Source organism: Bos indicus x Bos taurus, chromosome 20 (genome assembly GCF_003369695.1).
Source record: "Bos indicus x Bos taurus breed Angus x Brahman F1 hybrid chromosome 20, Bos_hybrid_MaternalHap_v2.0, whole genome shotgun sequence".
Lineage (NCBI taxonomy): Eukaryota > Metazoa > Chordata > Mammalia > Artiodactyla > Bovidae > Bos > Bos indicus x Bos taurus.
The window spans coordinates 54,704,320-54,719,743 of NC_040095.1; positions in this window are offsets into that span (position 1 = coordinate 54,704,320).

Genomic DNA, 15,424 nt, shown 5'->3' on the forward strand with positions numbered 1-15,424 from the left:
TTCCAGTCTTTTGGCCACTGCTGAGTTTTACAAATTTGCTAGCATATTGAGTGCAGCACTTTCACAGCATCATCTTTTAGGATTTAAAATAGCTCAACTGGAATTCCCTCACCTTCACTAGCTTTGTTCGTAGTGATGCTTCCTGAGGCCCACTTGACTTTGCATTCTATGATGTCTGGCTCTAGGTGAGTGATCACACCATTGTGATTATCTGGGTCGTGAAGAACTTTTTTGTATAGTCCTTGTGTGTATTCTTGCCACCTCTTCTTAATATCTTCTGCTTCTGTTAGGTCCGTACCATTTCTGCCCTTTATTGTGCCCATCTTTACATGAAATATTTCCTTGGTATCTCTAATTTTCTTGAAGACATCTCTAATCTTTCCCATTCTATTTTTCTCCTCTATTTCTTTGCACTGATTACTAAGGAAGGCTTTCTTATCTCATCTTGCTATTCTTTGGAATTCTGCACTCAAATGGGTATATCTTTCCTTTTCTCCTTTGCCTTTCACATCTTTTCTTTTCTTATCTATTTGTAAGGCCTCCTCAGACAACCATTTTACCTTTTCACATTTCTTTTTCTTGGAAATGGTCTTGATCACTGCCTCCTGTACAATGTCATTAACCTCCGTCCATAGTCTTCCAGGCACTCTGTCTATCAGATCTAATCTCTTGAATCTACTTGTCACTTCCACTGTATAATCATAAGGGATTTGATTTAGGTCATGCCTGAATGGTCTAGTGGTTTTCCCTACTTTCTTCAATTTCAGTCTGAATTTGGCAATAAGGAGTTCATGGTCTGAGCCACAGTCAGCTCTCAGTCTTTTTTGTTGTTGTTGACTGTATAGAGCATCTCCATCTTTAGTTGCAAATATAATAAATCTGATTTCAGTATTTACCATCTGGTGATGTCCATGTGTAGAGACTTCCCTTATGTTTCTGGACGAGGGTGTTTGCTATGACCAATGTGTTCTCTTGGCAAAACTCTATTAGCCTTTGACCTGCTTCATTTTGTACTCCAAGGCCAAATTTGCCTGTTACTCCAGGTTTCTCTTGACTTCCTACTTTTGCATTCCATCACCCTACAATGAAAATGACATCTTTTGGGGGTGTTAGTTCTACAAGGTCTTGTAGGTCTTCATAGAATTGTTCAACTTCAGCTTCTGCATCATTACTGGTCAGAGCATCAACTTGGATTATTGTGATATTGAATGGTTTGTCTTGGAAATGAACTGAGATCATTCTGTTGTTTTTGAGATCACATCCAAGTACTGAATGTTGGACTCTTTTGTTTGCTATTATGGATACTCCATTTCTTCCAAGGGATTCTTGCCCACAATAGTAGATATAATGGTCATCTGTATTAAATTCACCCATTCCAGTCCATTTAAGTTCTCTGATTCCTAGAATGTCAACGTTCACTCTTGCCATCTCCTGTTTGACCACTTCCAATTTGCCTTGATTCATGGACCTAACACTCCAGGTTCCTATGCAATATTGCTCTTTACAGCATGGGACTTTACTTCCATCACCAGTCACATCCACAACTCAGTGTTGTTTTTGCTTTGGCTCCATCTCCTCATTTTTTCTGCAGTTATTTCTACACTGATTTCCAGTAGCATATTGGGCACCCACTGACCTGGGGAGTTCCTCTTTCAGTGTCCTATCTTTTTGCCTTTTCATACTGTTCATGGGACCCTCAAGGCAAGAATACTGAAGTGGTTTATCATTCCCTTCTCCAGTGGACCACATTTTGTCAGAACTGTCCACTATTATCCATCTGTGTTGGGTGGCCCCACATGGCATGGCTCATATTTTCATTGAGTTAGACAAGGCTGTGGTCCATGTGATCAGATTAGTTAGTTTTCCGTTACTGTAGTTTTCATTCTGTCTGCCCTCTGATGGAGAAGGATAAGAGGCTTATGAAAGCTTCCTGATGGGAGAGACTGAGGTGGAAACTGGGTCTTGTTCTGATGGACAGGGCCATGCTCAGTTCAGTTCAGTTGCTCAGTCATGTCCAACTCTTTGTGGCCCCATGAATTGCACCATGCCAGGCCTCCCTATCCATCACCAACTCCCGGAGTTTACCCAAACTCATGTCCATCGGGTCGGTGATGCCATCTAGCCATTTCATCCTCTGTCATCCCTGGGGCATGCTCAGTAAATCTTTAATGCAATTTTCTGTTGATGGGCAGGACCTTATTCCCTCCCTGTTTTTTGACCTGAGGCCAAATTATGGCGAAGGTAATAAAGATAATGGCACCCTCCTTCAAAAGGTCCCATGCAGGCACTGCTGCACTCAAATATGGGATAGTCATAAATTTATTTGAGACTCACCCAAAGATGAATGAGGAAAAAAAAATGGAAAAATTAGTTGAATGAGATCTCAGCAAACAAATGTGAAGATATTAAAGGTACTTCCCTGGTGGTTCAAGGCTAAGACTCCATGCTCCAAACACAGGTAGCCTAGGTGTGACCTTTGGTCAGAGAACTTGATCCCATGTGCTGCAACTGAGTGTTCTCATGCCACAGCTAAAGATCCTGCCTTCCACAACTAAAAGGTCCCACATGCCACACCTGAGACCCAGGGCAGCCAGGTTAAAAGCAATAAAGAAGATGGTAGAAAGACATGCGGAGAAGGCAATGGCACCCCACTCCAGTACTCTTGCCTGGAAAATCCCATGGATGGAGAAGCCTGGTGGGCTGCAGTCCATGGGGTCACGAAAAGTCGGACACGACTGAGCAACTTCACTTTCAATTTTCACTTTCATGCATTGGAGAAGGAAATGGCAACCCACTCCAATGTTCTTGCCTGGAGAATCCCAGGGAGGGGGGAGCCTGGTGAGCTGCCATCTATGGGGTCGCACAAACGGACAGGACTGAAGCAACTTAGCAGCGGCAGCAACAGCAGAAAGACATAGTCACAAAACATGAGAAACAAAAATGTATTATCTCCAAATAAGCTAAAATATCAAAATTCAAACAAAGATGTGAAAGAAGAGTATAATCAGAATTAAAGACACTCAGGTATGAATGATTAGATAAGAAGGAAAACACACAAAAAAGGAAAATGATAAAGAGAAATAACTAGACTTCCATAGAAATCATTTAGAAAGAAATAAAAATATTTATTGTGTGATGGTGAAAGGAAATTAAACTGAAAGTATTGCAAGTGAATAGAGATTTAAACAGGTTTGAGAGCAAGCAAAGGATGTGGAAGGTAACCCCAGAAAACCCAACATGAGGACAACACAAAGACAACAGAAGCCATGGGAACAACACATACTAACTTCTGTAGCTAACATAAACTTTCTTGATTAAAAGATATATTTGAACTTATGCATTTATAATGAAAAATTATGTGTTTAGGAAAATCATGCCATAATTATAAAAATTTAGAAATGTTTTCACAAAACTATCAAACTTTTTTTAAAAAAAGGAAAATATCACCTGACAAACAGATAACAAAGCCAAAATTGTTAATAAAGGAAATAAAAGTCAGGTTGGTTATGAGGAGCTTCAGGCTGTCTGCCAATACAGAAGGGGAAACATGGAAGGCAGTTTATAAAACATGAAACACCTCCCACACAGATGTGCTTAAAGAGAATACTCTTAGGAATTACACTTGATAGAGACATTCACAACTCTTTAATATATATTTCTGTAAGATTAATTCTATAATGTTAAACTAGTTCCAAGTATATAATATACTTATTTTTTTCACAGGTTATTATTCTAATTTTGTATCTGAATCATTCAGTGTCTCTCCCAGCTATACGATCTTAACAAAGTAAAAACTTTCCTGTCTCAGATTGTGTGCATGTTCAGTTGCTAAGCCACGTCTGACTCTTTGCCACACATCGACTGTAGCCCACCAGTCTCCTCTGTTCATGTAATTTTCCAGGCAAGAATCCAGGGTTGGGTTGTCATTTCCTTCTTCAGGTGATCTTACCATCCCAGGGACAGAATCCGAGTCTCCTGCATTGGCAGGTGGACTCTACAACTAGCACCACCTGGCAAGACCTCTAGGATGATGGATAGTCAATAAGACAAAATATTTCAAAGCATAAATACTCACTAAATGTTATTTTTTTTTAAGGTCAGAGAGAAATTAGTCTTTATTAAATTACTTTCACTGCAGAATATCATAAAATCAGTAAAATGTGAGATGACTGATATGGAGGAGTAGATTTTTCAGTAGCAATATCTATAATGAAAAGAGAATATGTTTGTTTCTATTCAATAAAACAAAAACATAGAGACAGCTTTTATGATGTCTATAGAGAGAATGATAAAAAGGATTCAATTTAATAAAATCCAACAGCAAATGAAATAATATGTGTGAAAATTATTTGTGATCTTAAGAAAATATATTACATACCCAAGATAGAGATTTGGAGTAACATAAAGATCCTGGCTTTTCTTTCAAATAATACTTGTACAGCTAACTATAAATTTTACCAAAAGTAAGTTAAGATTCTTCAGTAGACCTAAGGTTTTAAAATATTCTCCATCTTGATAGCAACATAAACTTCTGACTTTCTGCTAAGTAGAGTTTAGGTAAAGTATGTAAGAATGCATTGATTTGTCATAGTAGATAAGGGCAGAATTTACAATACGCCAACTTTTTAAAATAAAAGTTAAGTTGCTTTTGTTTTTCTGTCCATTTCAAAACAACACAAAACAAAACACAACAGCTATTATAATCACATAAAAATAAAACATGAATATATTTACCAATCACAGTCCTACTGCTGTCACTCTGACCACATGAAATCTTCAGTCTTCAATCCAGTCACTCAGTCATGTCCGACTATGCAACACCATGAACTGCAGCACAGCAGGCCTCCCTGTCCATCACCAACTCCCAGAGTCCACCCAAACCCATGTCCATTGAGTTGGTGATTCCATGCAACCATTTCATCCTCTGTAGTCCCCTTCTCCTCCTGCCCTCAATCTTTCCCAGCATCAGGGTCTTTTCCAATGAGTCAGCTCTTCGCATCACGTGGCCAGAGTATCGGAGTTTCAGCTTTAACATCAGTCCTACCAATGAACACCCAGGACTGATCTCCTTTATGATGGACTGGTTGGATCTCCTTGCAGTCCAAGGGACTCTCAAGAGTCTTCTCCAACACCACAGTTCAAAAGCATCAATTCTTTGATACTCAGCTTTTTTTATAGTCCAACTCTCACATCCATACATGGCCACTAGAAAAATCATAGCCTTAACTAGACTGACCTTTGTTGACAAAGTAATGTCTCTGCTTTTTAACATGCTATCTAGGTTGGTCATAACTTTCCTTCCAAGGAGTAAGCGTCTTTTAATTTCATGGCTGCAATCACCATCTGCAGTTATTTTGGAGCCCCCAAAAATAAAGTTTGACATTGTTTCCCCAACTATTTCCCATCAGGTGATGGGACTAGATGCTATGATCTTCATTTTCTGAATGTTGAGCTTTAAGCCAACTTTATCACTCTCCTCTTTCACTTTCATCAAGAGGCTTTTTAGTTCCTCTTCACTTTCTGCCATAAGGGTGGTGTCATTTGCATATCTGAGGTTATTGATATTTCTCCCGGCAATCTTGATTCCAGCTTGTGTTTCTTCCAGCCCAGTGTTTCTCATGATATACTCTGCATAGAAATTAAATAAGCAGGGTGACAATATGCAGCCTTGACGTATTCCTTTTCCTATTTGGAACCAGTCTGTTGTTCCATGTCTAATTCTAACTGTTGCTTCCTGACCTGCATACAGGTTTCTCAAGAGGCAGGTCAAAATACACACAGCATATTTTACCACTCTGTATCTAATTATTATAACTTTAAAACTCATACCTCATGTCAGACTCACATTTATTTTCATGTAGAAAGAATAAGCCATTGCAAGTCAGATGTTACGGAAAAACCCAAACAAGCTTTTTTTTTTTTTTTCAATTTTATTTTATTTTATTTTTAAACTTTACAATATTATATTAGTTTTGCCAAATATCGAAATGAATCTGCCACAGGTATACCTGTGTTCCCCATCCTGAACCCTCCTCCCTCCTCCCTCCCCATACCCTCCCTCTGGGTCGTCCCAGTGCACCAGCCCCAAGCATCCAGTATCGTGCATCGAACCTGGACTGGCGACTCGTTTCATACATGATATTACACATGTTTCAATGCCATTCTCCCAAATCTCCCCACCCTCTCCCTCTCCCACAGAGTCTATAAGACTGATCTATACTTCAGTGTCTCTTTTGCTGTCTCGTACACAGGGTTATTGTTACCATCTTTCTAAATTCCATATATATGTGTTAGTATACTGTATTGGTGTTTTTCTTTCTGGCTTACTTCATTCTGTATAATAGGTTCCAGTTTCATCCATCTCATTAGAACTGATTCAAATGTATTCTTTTTAATGGCTGAGTAATACTCCATTGTGTATATGTACCACAGCTTTCTTATCCATTCACCTGCTGATGGGCATCTAGGTTGCTTCCATGTCCTGGCTATTATAAACAGTGCTGCGATGAACATTGGGGTACACGTGTCTCTTTCCCTTCTGGTTTCCTCAGTGTGTATGCCCAGCAGTGGGATTGCTGGATCATAAGGCAGTTCTATTTCCAGTTTTTTAAGAAATCTCCACACTGTTCTCCATAGTGGCTGTACTAGTTTGCATTCCCACCAACAGTGTAAGAGGGTTCCCTTTTCTCCACACCCTCTCCAGCATTTATTGCTTGTAGACTTTTGGATGGCAGCCATTCTGACTGGCGTGAAATGGTACCTCATAGTGGTTTTGATTTGCATTTCTCTGATAATGAGTGATGTTGAGCATCTTTTCATGTGTTTGTTAGCCATCTGCATGTCTTCTTTGGAGAAATGTCTATTTAGTTCTTTGGCCCATTTTTTGATTGGGTCAAGACCAACCGGAGACTTACTTCTTATCCACTAAGAGTGAAAAGTATTAGTTGCTCAATGGCACAACTCTTTGCCATACCATGGACTGTAGACTGCCAGGCTCATCTGTCCATGGAATTCTCCAGGCAGGAATACTGGAGTGGTAGACATTCACTTCTTCAGGGGATCTTCCAGAGCTAAAGATCAAACTCAAGTCTCCTGTGTTGCAGGCAGATTCTTTACTATCTGAGCCACCAGTGAAGCTTGCACAATTTATTAAAAAGCATAAAATTTCAGAATCATAAGAGATCAATTTAAAGATGAATGAAAGTATTGCATGAAAGAAATAATATTTTAGGTACAAACAGAGACATTTGCTGTAGTACATGTTATGTAAAAAAAATAGTGGAGCATTTGAATACAGAAAAAATTAAGAACATAAACTTGCCAGCTTACCTTAGAAATTTATCATGGACTTGCTCAAAAAATAAATAGATCTAGAGTTCTGTCTAAATACCTCTGATAAATTGTCCTTTCAAAGCTTGATTTCAACAGCATACATCAGTTTTACTCTAGAATTTCTTTGACAATTAAATAAATCCATTGAGTTCCTCAATCCATTATTTTAAATTTAATTGAAATAAGGAAATCAGAGGAAAAAATTAACGGGATTATCTTTGCTAAGAAATATATACATCTTAGCTACATTTTATCACTTGTTAAATATTAAATATTTAAAGGGAAAAAAAAAAACATGAATGGGATCTGTATTTCCAGAGAATCTATGTATAAGAGATAGGGAAGGCAAAGGATAAGGAGCTAGGAAGTTACTTATTTTACATAAATTGAGAAAAAATCAAAACAAAAGATAAAAATACATAATAGATTTATTATATTCACATTGACAAATGTGAAACTATTCAGTGACTCCATACCAAAAACAAGGAAAAAATATACCCTTGTCTACACCTTCATTTAAAGCCTGGCAGAAAACACAAAGAAGTTAATAGACTATAAATTGTAATGTGATATATCACTCATTTTAAAGGTCAGATATTATTATGAAAATATATAACTGGTATTCCTTATATATATGCAAACATCTTTACCATTCTATCTCATGAAGCATTGTCTTTTTTTCTGAAATAATATGAGAAAACTATTTTACTTCACATGGCATTACTGTTCAATAATAAAACATTTGGTAGAAAATAACATGCAACAACATGTTTCAAAATAGTGAATATGTAGTGAAGCAGTTTGGGAGATCTTCAGTGATGCTGCATACTTGGCCTATCTTTGGTAACCTTTGTTTTCATAACATTGGGCCAATGACAGCATGTGACCAAAATTCATAGCACATATTTTCATTTTCTTGTGTTTTGGTTGTAAACTGCTTTTGCAATTAACAGCATTAACAGAGTCACTGTTCTGAAAGCTTGGAATTCAGGGACAGAGCCAGTGACTGGATGTGAATGACCTCTCTACTCAAACCCAGAGATATGACAACTCCTTTGAAGATACGTGGCATTTGAAAACTTTGATCATGAAGAACCATTAAAGCTCTATGATCTAGGAAGAGTGCATGTGGTACTAAAACACAGCCCCTTCCATATATGGCAAGTTTACTCATGCTTTGATGGAATTTCTGGCCTGAGTATATGTTACATCAGACATTATTTTTGTCTATAAGTTTAAATTTTGGAGGTAAAAATAGGAAGTCAAATCATTAATTAATTCGTCATTCACTAGCATTTTTATAAAATCAAGCAGCTTCCTAAGCGAAGGGGATACCAAAAAAAGAATGCTATAGACCCTTTAATCTTTAATTATATTATTTGAGATTTCACTGGTTCTGAGGGAAATTAATCTCTATAGGAAGTCTTGGTTCCGTTTACAACAGTAAAGATTCTATGATGTGCTGCACAGATATGCCTTCAGAAATGCGCTCTTATTCCCCAAGCTCTTGAGGGCTTTTTCAGCAAGCAATCCTGTTTTATTTCTCCTTCTCTAACTGCATCACTCTATGTCAAGTGACTAATTAATCTACACTATGCATATTAGTCTCATGGAAGTCATCGTTCTAATTTCACAGGTGACTCATTTCTGGACCCTCGTTCCATCATAGCCTACTACTGTTGACTATTTCAGCTTCACAGTGTCTATGAGGTCAGCTGGGGATTGTCTGAACTACATGTCAGCCTAACCTTTCCCAGGGTCTTCTCCTCTTTCCTTGCTTTTCTGCCCACTAGTATTAACTCTCAGACAATTCTCTGCCCACTAATATCTATCACAGACAGCTGCTTCCGAGAGAACCCTGCTTGGGATAAACTCAATCCATCTATATGAAGCACACCTAGTCTAACACCCTTGTGTATTTTGCCCTTGCCACCTGTTTTGCTTCCTTTGATTCATTTTGGATGAAAAATAGAATAGCAATAGTCCAGGCAGCTAACACAAATGAATGCTCTGTTCTTCCCATTTATCTCTACCCAAACTCCAAAGTTACGAAGTTATGTGCCAACATGAGAAAGAATGTAGCCCCTGAATTCCCACTGCATGGTTACAATCCTCATGGACACTGCACATGGTTTATGAGTGTATTAAATGTGGAGAGATGCGTTAAGTACCTTGGACATGGTAAGTGCCAGTTGGAGTGATGAGTTGTCCCAGTTGGCTTGTGACTTTCTCATTTGTAGCATTGGAAGCCCCATGACTAGGTTCTTTCTCAGTCACAGGTGATGGAGACAGTTGATTATCCTACTGTTGGTACACATTAGCCATGACTATTAAGTGCATAAAATCCAGGGCAGTAACTGAAAATTTTGTTGCCTGTAGCAACTTCCACTCAAGATTGTTGAAAACATATTTTAAAAGCTCATATGATGGGTCATGCAATAATAGTACTAAAAGATATGAGTCTTCTTGCAACTTTCTGTTTTCTCTTATTAATTCTTTTTTAAAATTTTGTTTATTTTTGGCCGTGCTTGGTCTTCGTTGCTTTGCGTGGGCTTTCTCTAGTTGCGGTGAGCGAGGGCTACTCTTTATTGCAGTACATGGGCTTCTCATTGCGATGCCTCCTGTTGTGGAGCACAGGCTCATGGTGTGTGGGCTTCAGTAGTTGCAGCACGTGGGCTCTAGAGCGCAGGCTCAGTAATTGTGGTTCATGAGCTTAGTTGCTCCAGAGTATGTGGGATCTTCCCAGCGCAGGGATGGAACTCATGTCTTCAGCATTGGCAAGAGGTTTCTTATCCACTGCACCACCAGGGAAGTTCTCTCCTGAGCTAAAAGAATAACTGAAAGCTCTAGTTTTCAGGTCATTTAAATGTGAATGACTTGAGACAATATACCAGGTTCCCACTTCTGAGGCTCTTCTCAACTGCAGTCATCAGCCTTTTGAGCACATTTGCCATACAGCTTTCTGCCCAAGGAGGGTGTATTTCTCCTACTCAGAAAGACAATGAGGAAATGTGAACACCCTCATCCAGAGAGCAAGTCATCTGTGCATGATATTTTATATATTTACAGTATTGAATGCAAGTGAAAAGCCATTTCCCTCAGGGAAAATAAATCAGACTCTTCTTCCTAAAATTTGAGTACTTGATTTACAAAGAAATTTATTTTCTAATTACTCTTAGAAATTTTTCTCACTTTACAGATTTATGCTTTTGGCAACTTGCCACCTACATTTCTCTCCCCGCTAATTGACTTTGGTTTCTCAGCAATATTTATAACCAGGATTTCTCTCTCTCTCTCTCTTGAAATTTTAAAGTTATTCCAAAGTATTTGTGCCACTGTGTTGCATTATTACTGTTGTTGTTGTCATAAGCTGTAACATAACATTTGTCTTTGTGGGGATAAGGTAAAATTCAGTCTAGAAGGTTGACGAAATCATTATTCATGATGAAAATTTTCAGTTTTCTAAATAATAACAAGAGATAACAAGAGGTGGATATTCCCAGGCAGACACCAAAGGTGTCATAGGCTGACTTTTCTATTTTACCAATTGTACCATCTTCTTGGGTTGGGAAGATCCCCAGGAGAAGAGAATGGTAACCCACTCCAGTATTCTTGCCTAGAGAATTCCAGGGACAGAGGAGCCTGGCAGGCTACACTCAATGGGGTCACAGAGAGTCAGACACAATTAAGGGACTAACACTTTTGGGGCCACATGAAAAAGGAGAAGAATTTAAAGGGATCTATGTATACCTATGGCTGATTCATGTTGAGATTTGACAGAAAACAACAAAAGTCTGTAAAGCAATTATCCTTCAATAAAAAATAAATTTAACAAAAAAAAAGGGGGAGAAGAACTTAGATATAAGCTTAACAAAATATGAGCATGCCTTATTTGCAGAAAATTACCAAAGCCTGATAAATGAAACAAATGAACTTTCAGTAAATGGAGAAGTAATCCAAGTTCATGGAAAAGACTCAATATTTTTTAATTCATGATAAACCTCTGTCCAGCTAACAAAGATAATTATATCTGTATATTCAACATAAAAGCAATAAATTGCAGCAATCATTTTATAGGTATAAATAAACTTAAAGTCAAAGAAAGTAAAATACTCAGAACATTTTTTAATTTTATGGACGACTTACATTATCTAATTTCAAGTATTACTAGAAAATTATATTAATCTAGAATATCAGTAAAAGGGTAAACACAAAGACAAATTGAACATGATAGGGAGTATAGAATACACTGACACAAGTGTAGTAAACTGGGTTTTGAGAATCTTAATTAAAAAGCAGAGACATTACTTTGCCAACAAAGGTCCGTCTAGTCAAGGCTATGTTTTTTCCAGTGGTCATGTATGGATGTGAGAGTTGGACTGTGAAGAAAACTGAGCACCGAATAATTGATGCTTTTGAACTGTGGTGTTAGAGAAGACTCTTGAGAGTCCCTTGGACTGCAAGGAGATCCAACCAGTCCATCCTAAAGGAGATTAGTCCTGGGTGTTCATTGGAGGGACTGATACTAAAGCTGAAACTCCAGTACTTTGGCCACCTCATGCGAAGAGTTGACTCACTGGAAAAGACCCTGATGCTGGGAGGGATTGGGGGCAGGAGGAGAAGGGGACAACAGAGGATGAGATGGCTGGATGGCATCACCGACTGGATGCACATGAGTTTGAATAAACTCTGGGAGTTGGTGATGGACAGGGAGGCCTGGTGTGCTGCGATTCATGGGGTCACAAAGAGTCGGGCACAACTGAGCTACTGAAATGAACTGAACTGAACTGAATGGAAATTCAGTGGGGAAAGAATAGTCTTCTTAACAAAGCTACCTGAGTGGTTAGACATAAATTTTATAAAAAGAATTTAAACACATACCTCCCGCCTTATACAAGACTAACTCAAGATGGAAAATATAAATAACTTAAAATGCAAGACTGTAAAATTTCTAGAAGAAAATGTATGGGAATATCTGTGTAATTTTGAGTTTCATGAGGAGTACACTACCAGAAGCATTCTCCATTGGGGGAAGAAAAAGATAAATTGCAATTCATTGTATATGTTAATAAAACTTTGCTCTGTGAAAGATGCTATTAAGAGAATGAAAAGGCCAGTGACAGACTGGAACTAAATATTTACAAATTATATATCTGATGAATGACCTCTATCTATAATATATAAAGATGTCTTAAAATTCAATAAGGTAAGAAAAAAATTAAAACAAATATTAAATATGCAAAAGAACTTCACAGAATCTTAAAGAAAATACACAGATGAGAAGTAAGCATAGCTCAGCTGGTAAAGAATCTGCCTGCAATGCAGGAGACCCTGGTTCAATCCCTTGGTTGGGGAGAGCCCCTGGAAAAGGAAACAGCAACCCACACCAGTATTCTTGCCTGGAGAATTACAAGGACAGAGGAGCCTGGTGAGCTGCAGTCCATGGGGTCCCAAAGAGTCAGATGAAACTGAGCAACTTTCACTTTTCACTTTCACAACATAATATATCATTAGGAATATGTATATTAAAACCAGAAATAGACACTACATACCTAACAAAATTTGTAAATACCAAACACTGATGAGAATCTGGAGCAACAACAGGTCTCAGGCACCGCTGGTTGCAAGGCACTATGGCAGTCTTTTTGCCACAGTTATGGTGGTTTCTTACAGAATCAAATGCAGAATTAGCACACAATCCAGAAGTTTCACTCTTAGGTTCAACTGTCTTTAAAATCTGTATCCACACAAAAACTGGCACACAAAGCAACTTTATGCACAATCACCAAAACCTAAAAACAACCAACATGGCCTCCAATTAGCAAACAGATAAACAAATTGGGGTACACATTTAAATGGAATACTAGTCAGCGATGAAAAAGAACAAGCTATAATTCATGTAACCATTTGGAGGAGACCTAAATGCATTTTTCTGAGTGAAAAAACACAGACCCATAAAAGCTACATACTCTATGGTTTCATTAGTGATACCGTCTAGAAAAGGCAGAACTAACTATAGGAACAGGAAAGAGACCAGTGGTCACCAGAGGTGTTTTCGATGAGCTGTATGACCAGGTGAGGCACAGGAGGTATTTTCAATTGGAGAGACTATTCAGGATAATACAGTGGTAGCAGTGTCTCTGTTGAAACTCACAGAACTTCACAACACAACAGGTGAAATTTAACCTATGAAAATTTTAAAAAGTAATAATTATTAGGAGGTTTAGGATCCAGAATGAAATCCAAACTGAAACCAAAAATATTCTACTCTATTAAAAATGTGCAACTTAAAAAAAAACTGGAAATAGAACTGCCATATGACCCAGCAATCCTACTGCTGGGCATACACACCAAGGAAACCAGAATTGAAGGAGACATGTGTACCCCAATGTTCATTGCAGCACTGTTTATAATAGCCAGGGCATGGAAGCAACCTAGATGTCCATCAGCAGATGAATAGATAAGAAAGCTGTGGTACATTTGCACAACGGAATATTACTCAGCCATTAAAAAGAATGCATTTGAATCAGTTCTAATGAGGTGGATGAAACTGGAGCCTATTATACAGAGTGAAGTAAGCCAGAAAGAAAAACACCAATACAGTATACTAACGCATATATATGGAATTTAGAAAGATGGTAATGATGACTCTATATGTGAGAGAGCAAAAGAGACACAGATGTATAGAACAGTCTTTTGGACTCTTTGGGAGAAGATGAGGGTGGGATGATTTGAGAAAATAGCATTGAAACGTGTATATTATCATATGTGAAACAGATCACCAGTCCAGGTTCGATGCATGAGACAGGGTGCTCAGGGCTGGTGCACTGGGACAACCCTGAGGGATGGGATAGGGAGGGAGGTGGGAGGAGGGATCAGGATGGGGAACACATGTACACCCATGGCTGATTCATGTCAATGTATGGCAAAAACCACTGCAATATTGTAAAGTAATTAGCCTCCAATTAAAATAAATAATTTTTTTTTTAATGTGCAATGTAATCTTACTGAAAGGTGATGGGGAGGGTAGTGTTACCTAAAATAACTTTGGATAATGATCTTTTGGCTAGAAAATCTAGGCCAAAAGAAAACAGTTATATGGATATTCACTTTAGTTGGTAAAGTTATTTCTCATAGGTATGTGGGTAAAAGAAATTATGAAACTGCTGTATATGGATATTGAGATTGAACATATATGTAAATGTAGGAAAGATGGTAAGAGCCAGTTTTCTTACTGTTGGACTGTGCTGCTATGCTGTGCTCAGTTATGTCCAACTCTTTAAGACCCCATGGACTGTAGACCGCCAGGCTCTTCTGTCCATGGGATTCTCTAGGCAAGAACATTGGAGTGGGTTCCCATTTCCTCCTCCAGGGGATCTTCTTGACCCAGGTATCAAACATATCTCCTGCATCTCCTGCATCGGTGGGTAGATTCTTTATCAGTAGCACCACCTGGATTACAAATCAGTCAGTGAGGACAGACAGTATAAACCATGTGGGAATTTATTATAGCTGAAGAAATCAATATAAATTCATTCCCCCCTTAATATACATACAGATAGATAGCTTTGTTGCTGTTCAGTTGCTCAGTCATGTCTGACTCTGTGACCCCATAGACTGCAGCACGCCAGTTTCCCTGTCCTTCATCATCTGCCAGATGCTCAAACTTACGTCCACTGAGTCAGTGATGCTATCCAAACATCTAATCCATTGTTATCCCCTTCTCCTCCTGCTATCAATCTTTCCCAGTATCAGGATCTTTTCCAATGAGTTGGCTCTTCACATCAGGTGGCCAAAGTATTGGAGCTTCAGCTTCAGCATCAGTCCTTCCAATGAATATTCAGGATTGATTTGCTTTAGGATTGACTGGTTTGATCATCTTGCTGTCCAAAGGACACAGAAATAAATAAATGTGGGTGTGTGTGTATGTATGTATGTGTATATATATATATATATATATATATATATATATGTCAATATAAACACATATATTTCTTAACTTTGACTGCTGAGAGAGTGTAGAAATAATGACACCCCGGTAGCAATAAGCAAACTCAGCCAGGCTATTGGATTCTAACACTATTCTCCAATG